Genomic DNA, 9,116 nt, shown 5'->3' on the forward strand with positions numbered 1-9,116 from the left:
AAATCAGTATGTTGAGGAACAAATTTTGGGAAAAAGATCTCGTTAACTAGTAATTTTTGTGGCCATGGGGCCTCTAGGAAAATGACCAATCTGGCACGTTACCTTTAAGGTATGGTTCTGTGGGTGTTCTTGATTAAATATTAAACTGAAGGTATCTTCTATCTTCTCAAAGATTCCATGTACTATTCTTAGAGTAGCAGAGGTATCTCTGCTGTTTAGGATCAAGATATGGAGCAGAAGAATGTAAAAAAGAAGGAGCAGGTCAAACAGTTCTTTGAGTTTGCTCCACCATTCAATAACATCATGGCTGATCTGATCTTGTTATCAGCTCCGTTTTCCAGCCCAATCCCGGAAAAAATTCCCTGTAATTCAAAAATGAACTTATCTCAGTTTTGGATGTAGTTATTAACTCAGTACTAACAGCACTCTCAGATATAGAAACACAAATTTCTGAGAGCAGGAACTGCTCCTCATCTGTCTAAATTCCTCCTCATCAAACTACAGCATTTAGCAGAAGGCTTCCATATCATGGGAAAATACTTCATAGCATAAGCCCTGTAAAGTCCACTGTGAATAAGATGACCATTATCCTGCAGCTGTTTGCAGGACCATGTTCTGTAAACTCTCACCTCGTCGGGAATACCTGGTCAAATTAGACCGTAAGACTGTAAGACATAAGACATAAGAACAGAATTAGGCTATTTGGCCTATGAAATCTGCTCTGCCATTTCATCACGGCTGATTCAACTTTCCTCTCAGCCCCAATCTGTCTTCACCCTATATCCCTTCATGCCCTGATCAATAAAGAATCTATCAACCTCTGCGGTAAGTATGCATAAAGACTTGGCCTCCACAGCTGCCTGTGGCAAATAATTCCACAGATTCACCACTCTCCGGCTAAAGAAATTCCTCCTCATATCTGTTCTAAACATACACCCCTCTATTCTGAGGCTATATCCTCTGGCCCTAGACTCTCCCAACATAGGAAATGTCCTTTCCTCATCCACGTTATCAAGCCCTTCCACCAGACGAAGTTTCAATGAGGTCACCCCTCATTCTTCTGAATTCCAGTGAACACAGACCCAGAGCCATCAGACACTCCTCCAATGACAAGCTATTCAATCCTGGAATCATTTTCATGAACCTCCTTTGAACCCTCTCCAGCTTCAGCACATCCCTTCTAAGATAATGGGTCCAAACCTGCTTACAATATTTTCAGTGAGGCCTCACCAGTGCTTTATGAAGTTTCAACATTCTATCCTTGCTTTTATACTCTAGTCTTCTTGAAAATAATACTAACATTGTATTTGCCTTCCTCACCACTGACTTAACCTGCAAATTAATCCTTAGGGAATCCCGCACAAGGACTCCCATCGCACCTCAGTTTTTTGTATTTTCTCTCCATTTAGAAAGTAGTTAACCTCTTTAGTTCTTCTATCAAGGTGCATAACCATACACTTCCTGACCCATATTTCATCTGTCACTTCTTTGCCCCTTCTCCTAATCTGTCTTGAGTATTTATGTAGCCTCTCTACTTCCTCAAAACGACCTGCCCCTCCACCTATCTTCAACTTATCTGCAAACTTTGCAACAAAGCCATCAGTTCCATCATCCAAATCATTGACGTATAATGTAAACAGAATTGGTCCCAACACAGACCCCCATGGAACACCACTAGTCACTGACAGCCAACCAGAATAGGCTCACTTTATTCCCATTCTTTCCCTCCTACCAATCAACTACTGCTTTATCCATGATAGAATCTTTACTGTAATACCATGGGCTCGTATCTTGTTAAGCAGCCTCATGCGTGGCATCTTGTCAAAGGCCTTCTGAAAATCCAAGAACACAACATCCACTGATTCTCCTTTGTTTATCCTGCTTGTTATTTCTTCAAGAATTCCAACAGATTTGTCAGGTAAGATTTTCCCTGGAGGAAACCATGCTGACTATGGCCTATTTTATCATGTGCCTCCAAGTACCCTGAGACCTCATCCTTAATAATTGACTCCAACATCTTCCCAACCACTGAGGTCAGACTAACCGGCCTACAGTTTCCTTCCTTCTGCCTCTGTCCTTTCTTGAAGAGTGGAGTGACATTTGCAATTTTCCTGTCTATCCGAACCTTTCCAGAATCTAGTGATTCCGTAAAGATCATTACTAATACCTCCACGATCTCTTCAGCCACCCCTTTCAGAACCCTGGAGCATAAACAATCTGGTCCAGGTGACTTGTCTACCTTCAGACCTTTCAGTTTTCCAAGAACCTTCTCTCCAGTAAAGGAAACTTCGCACACTTCATGCCCTCTGACACCTGGAACTTCCACCATCCTGCTAATGTCTTCCAACGTGAAGACTGATGCAAAATACTTATTCAGGTCATCCATCATCTGCTCGTCTCCCAGTACTTCCTCTGCAGCATTATTTTCCAGTGGTCCAATATCCCGTCTCACCTCTCTTGTACCCTTTACGTACCTTCATTATTATTATTGGCTAGCTTACTTTCATATTCCATCCTTACCTTCTTAATGACATTTTAGTTGCCTTCTGTTGGTTTTTAAAAGCTTCCCAATCTTCTAACTTCCCACTGATTATTTTCTCTATTATATGCTTTCCCTTTGGCTTTTATGTTGACTTTGACTTCTCTTGTTGTGTCATCGTGCCATTAGCAGTACTTCTGCTTTGGAATGTAAATATTCTGTGCCTTCGGAATCACTTCCAGAAATTCCAGCCATTGCTGCTGTGCTGTCATCCCTGCCAGTGTTCTTTTCCAATCAATTCTGGTCAACTCCTCTTTCATACCACTGTAATTTCCTTTATTCCACTGTGATTCTGATACACCTGACTTCAGCTTCTCCTTTTCAAATTATAACCACTTGGCCTTCAGGGTTCTTTTACCTTAAGCTCCCTAATCAATTCTGGTTCATTGCACAAGACCCAATCCAGAATGGCTGATCCTCCAGTGGGCTCAACCATGAGCTGCTCTCAAAAAAACCATCTCGAAGGCACTCTAGAAATTCCCTCTCCTAGAACATCTAACTGTTCTGGCGTTTTGGTTTCCATCCTCCTGCAACTCTAGATTAAATTCCACTGTTCAGCATTAACAAACCTTCCCACAAGAATATTAGTCTCTCTCCAGTTCAGGTGCATACAATCCCTTCTGTGCAGGTACCACCTTCCCTGGAAGAGAAAATATCTTATGCCCTCCCTCCTACACCAACATCTTAGCCACATATTAAACCATATAATCTTCCTAGTTCTGGCCTCACTAGCACGTGGCACGGATAACAATCCTGAGATCATAACCCTGGAGGTCCTTGCATTTATCTTATCACCTAAATCCCTGAACTCCGTATGCAGAGCCTTGCCACTTACCCTACCCATGTCATTAGTACCTACATGGCTGTTGACCTTCCCACTTACGAATGCTGAGGACTCGATCTGAGATATCCCAGACCCTGGCACCCGGGAGGCAACATACCATTTGGAAATCTAGTTCTTTCCCACAGAACCTCCTGTCCATTCCCCGAACCAACGAATCCCCTATCACCACAGTGTAAACAACAGGAATTCTGCAGATGCTGGAAATTCAAGCAACACACATCAAAGTTGCTGGAGAACGCAGCAGGCCAGGCAGCATCTCTAGGAAGAGGTGCAGTCGACGTTTCAGGCCGAGACCCTTCGTCAGGACTAACTGAAGGAAGAGTGAGAAAGGGATTTGAAAGTTGGAGGGGGAGGGGGAGATCCAAAATGATAGGAGAAGACAGGAGGGGGAGGGATGGAGCCAAGAGTTGGACAGGTCATCTCTAGGAAGAGGTGCAGTCGACGTTTCAGGCCGAGACCCTTCGTCAGGACTAACTGTCCAGCTCTTCTAGGCACAGGTCAAATGCTAACTGTAAATTTGCTGATGATACATCCATTGCCGGTAAAATCTCAGATGGTGACATGAGGGCGTACAAGAGCGAGACATACCAGCTAGTTGAGTGGTGTCCCAGCCACAGCCTTGCACTCAATGTCAGTAAGACCAAAGAACTGATTATGGACTTCAGAAAGGGAACATAAACCAATCCTTATTGAGTGATCATAAGTGGAGAGAGTGAGCAATTTCAGCTTCCTGGGTGTTAGCATCTCTGAAAACCTAACCTGCACCCAACACATCAATGCAGCCATATAGAAGGCAACACAGAGGCAATATTTCATTAAGAGTTTGAGAAGATTTGGTATGTCACCAGAAACACTTGCAAATTTCTACAGATGTGTCACAGAGAGAATTCTAACTGGCTGCATCACAGTTTGGTGCTGGTGGTGATGTGTGTGTGTATATGTGTGTGTGTGTGGGGGGGGTAGTACTGCACAGGATTGAAGTCAGCTGCTGAAAGTTGTAAAATTAGTCACCTTTCTCATGGGTACTAGCCTCCATAGACATCCAAGGAGTGATGCCTCATAAAGGTGGTGTCCATGATTAAGGACCCCCACCACCCAGGACATACATTCTTACCACCAGGAAAGAGGTACAGAAGCCTAAAGGCACACACTCAATGATTCAGGAACAGCTTTTTTCCCTCTGCCATCCAATTTCTAAATGGACATTAAACCCGTGAACACTACCTCACTACTTTTTTCCTTCTGTTTTTGCACTGCTTTGAACTATTTTATATAGTTTTTTCCTCTATTATAATGTATTGCATTGTACTTCTGCCACAAAGTTTAAAAAATTCATAACATATGCCAGTGATATTAAACCTGATACTGTTCTGATAAATGTTAGTATGAAATAATTTAAAATATTAATGTATCTTTCAGCAAACTAAAAGCAAATGCCTGAACAGGGATTTGAACTTCAGACTTCCTAAAAAACAGGATCACGTATTTCCCTCTAGGTGAAAGTCATACCTCTAAGCCAGCAAGCCAACTACCACCAAATATCAGTGGATTTTTAATATAACTTTCAGAACTGCCACGTCTCTTCTGCTTTATGGTGACGATGAGGCTCAAATTACACAGGCATCCCTCTCAGAAGCAGACATATGTTTCTCATTAGCGAGGCAAGATATATTAGAGGGAAACCAGGAAAGAACAAACTTTAGTTAAAATAGGTTGGTGATTAAAACCAGTTGATAGTTAGGTTCTTAAAATGTGTCCCAACCATATAAATCAACAATGACTATTGTTCCCGAGTGCTGTTAGCTCTCCTAGCAGGGCAGTACATCATAAACATGGGACAATCTGCAGAAACTAGAAATCCAGAGTGACACACGCAAAATGTTGGAGCAACTCAACAAGTCAGGCACCGTCTATGGAAATGAATAAACAGTCGACGTTTCAGGCTGAGACCCTTCCCCAGGACTGGAGAGGAAAGGGAAGATACCAGAATAAAATGGTGGGGGGGAGGGGAAGGAGGACAAGCTAGAAGGTGATAGGTGAAGCATGGTGGGTAGGAAAGCTCACGGGCTGGAGAGGAAAGAATCAAATAGGAGAGGAGAGCGGACCACGGGAGAAAGGGGAGGAGGAGGAGGAGACTCAGGGGGAGGTGATAGGTAGGTGAGAAGAGGTAAGAGGCCAGAGTCAGGAGGCACATATCTTCTCTTCACTATATTCATACACAGAAATAAAGAGCTATCCTGCACTCTAGAACACAAAGAATAACACAGCTAACTTAACTATATAAACACACAGAAACACAGCCATTTACAGTTACAGCCACAAGGGATTTTGCAGATGCTGAAAATTCAGAGCAACACAAATTATAGTGCCACCCTGAACATTATGTAGGAAAGTGTCTGGATTATTCTGTGAGAGGAGTTGAGGGGATTACCTTTCTTGGTGAGAGTACCATCCTTGCTGGTTCTGTGTTCTGTAAATTGAACTTACCCCTTTAAAGCTGCTCCTTCAATAGAAACCACAGACATGTGTATGTTTTTAATGAGAAAAATGTAGCTCAACATCTGGTGAAGGGCTCGTTGGTCTAGGGGCATGATTCTCGCTTAGGGATCTATTAAGCCTGAAAATGCGAGAGGTCCCGGGTTCAAATCCCGGACGAGCCCTGTTTTTTCATCCATCTTATAGGTTAAATGAAAATTATAATGCTCCCTGATATAACTTTATTTCATAAAGTTTCTTTTCTGTGTAATTTTACTTTTGCTGCCCCAATTAGCTTGGATATTCTCAGGTTATTCAGCACAGAAAGCAAACATTGTTCATGCTCAGTAAGAACATAAGAAATAGATCAACAGGAATTGATTGTTCAACCCCTCATTGGCACTCCATCACTCAATAAAACTAAAGATGATTTCTTACCTCAGTGCCATCTTCCTGCATTAACCTCAGATTCTGTGATTACTTAATATCCAAAATATGATTAATCTCTTTCTCGAATGTACTCAGGAGCTGGGCTTCTACAGATCTATTGAGTAGACACATTCTGATTGTGTCAGGGCTGCCCAGGCAGGCACCTCCCTGTCTCCACCTGGCTAACAGGAGTCTCCTGCCAATCGTTTCCCACTCGTCACCTGCAGCCTATTTAAACCCAGCTCTCATCCGCAGTCCTAGTGCACCTATCAAAACCAGCAGCATCAACCAGTTGTTCCTAGTCTTCAGCTCCCTTGTTGCCTTGTCACGTTAAGTATCTATTCTGTCTTGTTTTGTGGGCCCTCGTGTCTTGTTATTTTGCGGTTTATTATTAAAGTTATTGCTCACCGCTAAATCATCTCCACTGCTCTGCATTTGTGTCAAGCCTCCTCTACATTTCCTAATACATTGTCCTCTAGTGAAAAAACATCTTCTCGTTTGTCTTCTGAATGGCCACCCTTTATTTTGACAGTGTTCTAGACAATTGAGGCAAAGAGATATCATCCCCACATCTATACTTTCAAGTTCACAATAACTGTGTATATTTCAATTAACTCATCTCCCATTCTAACATTAGCCTAGAAAGTAATTTAGTGGACCTTCTGTGACGAGAGACCTGGAATTCTTCAGTAACAAATTGTTGTCCATTGTCTGTGCAGATTTGTTCTGGTATGCCATTCCTGGCAAACATGGCCCTCAGAACAGTAATGGTCTTTTCCAGTGTGGTTATCTTCATTTTGATGACCGCTGGCCATTTGGAATATGCCTCGACAGCGATTAAAAAGATAGAGTCCATGAATGGTCCAGCAAAGTTGATGTGCACTCGTTGCCATGGTGATGAGGGCCACTCCCATGGATGGAGGGGGGCTTGTGGTGGTGTGTTCCGGATCTTTTGGCATCCAAAGCAGTTCTTGGTCAAGTCCTCAATCTGTTTATCGATTCCTGGCCATCACACATAGGCACGGGCAAGACTTTTCATCTTCATGGCACCCGAGTGCCCCTTGTGCAGTTCCTCCAGCACTCTGATGCATAGCTTGGGAGGAATCACAACTCGTGAACCACACATTAGAGTTCCCAGACACACCGACAACTGCTCCTTCCTCGCTGAGAAGGCTGGAAACAGTGTGTTACCCTGCGCTGGCCATCCCTTTACCATGATGTCATACACTTTTGACAACATAGAGTCATTGAGTGTTTTCCTTTCAAAGAGGCTGTTCATTACTGGTAATTGTTTAATTATTGTTGTGTGAAAGACCTCTGCTGAATCCATTTGTGTAGTTGGCTCTGAAGTCAGCAGTGGTAAACGTGACAACCCATCTGCGTTGCCATGTTGCTTGGTCCCCTTGTGTTCAATGTCATACCTGTGACCTCCTAAGAAAAGAGACCATCACTGCAGCCTTCATGCTGTCATCACTGGAACGCTTTTCCTTGGGTTGAAGGTTGACATGAGAGGCTGATGGTTAGTCAACAGGGTAAACTTTTGACCATACAGGTAGTGACTGAATTTCTTGACTCCCCACACGAGGCTTGGGGCCTCTCTGTCAATCTGTATGTTGTTGCGTTCAGCTGAAGTTAGCATTCTTGAGGCAAAGGCTATTGGTCTTTCGGAGCCATCTGGAAACTTGTGGGATGACATAGCTCCTATCCCATGGGGTGAGGCATCACAAGCCAGTCAGATTGGTAAGGAGGGGTCAAAGTGCACAAGCACCCCTTCCAAAGTTATGAGTCTTTTAGTTTCTTGAAACACTTTCTCACAGCTCTCAGTCCACCTCCATTGCGTCCCTGTCTGTAATAATGCATTTAGTCGGTGTAGGATTGTGGATAGGTTAGGCAAGAACTAGTGATAGTAGTTCACTAGTCCAAGATACGCTCTCAGCTGAGACACATTTTCAGGTGGTGGTGTCTTAAGCACCGCTTCTATCTTGTCTTGAGACATGTGTAAGCCATCCTTGTTGATCACATGCCCACAGTATGAGATTTCCTTTTCGAAAAACTCACATTTCTGTCGATTAGCTCTGAGCCCATATTCTCATAACCTGGTGAACACTTGTTCAACGTTAGAAAGATGTTCGTTGTCATCTTTGCCGGTGACAATGATGTCATCCAGGTAACACTGAGTCCCTGGAATCCCCTGCAGGACCTGGTCCATTGCCCTTTGCCAGATTGCAGGAGCTGATGCTATCCCAAACACCAACCTGTTGTACTGGTAAAGTCCTTTGTGTGTATTTATTGTCAGGTATTTCTTGGATGCTTCATCGACTTCCATTTGGAGATAAGCCTGGGCCAAATCGATTTTTGTGACATTTTCCCCTCCCGACAGGGAAGCAAGGATGTCCTTAATACAAGGTAGAGGATACTGTACTGTACGGAGAACTGGGTTAACAGTCACTTTAAAGTCTCCGCATATATGCACCTTGCTTGGTTTTCCTGGTTTTGTGCTGGAGGTTTACTTCATCACTGGAAAAACAGGCGTGGCCCATTCACTCCAATCCACCTTTGACAGGATCCCAGTCTGCTCCAGTTTTTTCAGCTCTGCCTCTACTGTAGGATGGATTGCATATGGCACTGGTCTGGCTTTGTGAAATTTTGGACATGTATTTTCCTCAATCTCAATCTTTGCCTTCATGCCCTGAAGTGTTCCTATTCCTTTCATGAACACTTCCTCAGAGTCAGTAAGTATTTGTGACAGTCTCTCAGATGTAGCCTTGCTGCCCTCCTTTGCTGACACATCTAGTGCCTTGATGGTGTGCCAATTCAACTTGATCTTCC

The 9,116-nt window shown here is 43.4% G+C and overlaps 1 non-coding gene across 1 annotated transcript; it reads left to right on the forward strand.

Moving 5' to 3' along the window:
• The first annotated feature begins 5,953 nt into the window (after positions 1 to 5,953).
• trnap-agg (transfer RNA proline (anticodon AGG)) lies at positions 5,954 to 6,043 on the forward strand. The gene is given in 2 exon segments: positions 5,954 to 5,989; positions 6,008 to 6,043. It is a non-coding gene; the product is annotated as a tRNA-Pro (tRNA).
• The last annotated feature ends 3,073 nt before the right edge of the window (positions 6,044 to 9,116 follow it).

This window comes from Mobula birostris, chromosome 23, assembly GCF_030028105.1.
Source record: "Mobula birostris isolate sMobBir1 chromosome 23, sMobBir1.hap1, whole genome shotgun sequence".
Taxonomy (NCBI): Eukaryota; Metazoa; Chordata; class Chondrichthyes; order Myliobatiformes; family Myliobatidae; genus Mobula; species Mobula birostris.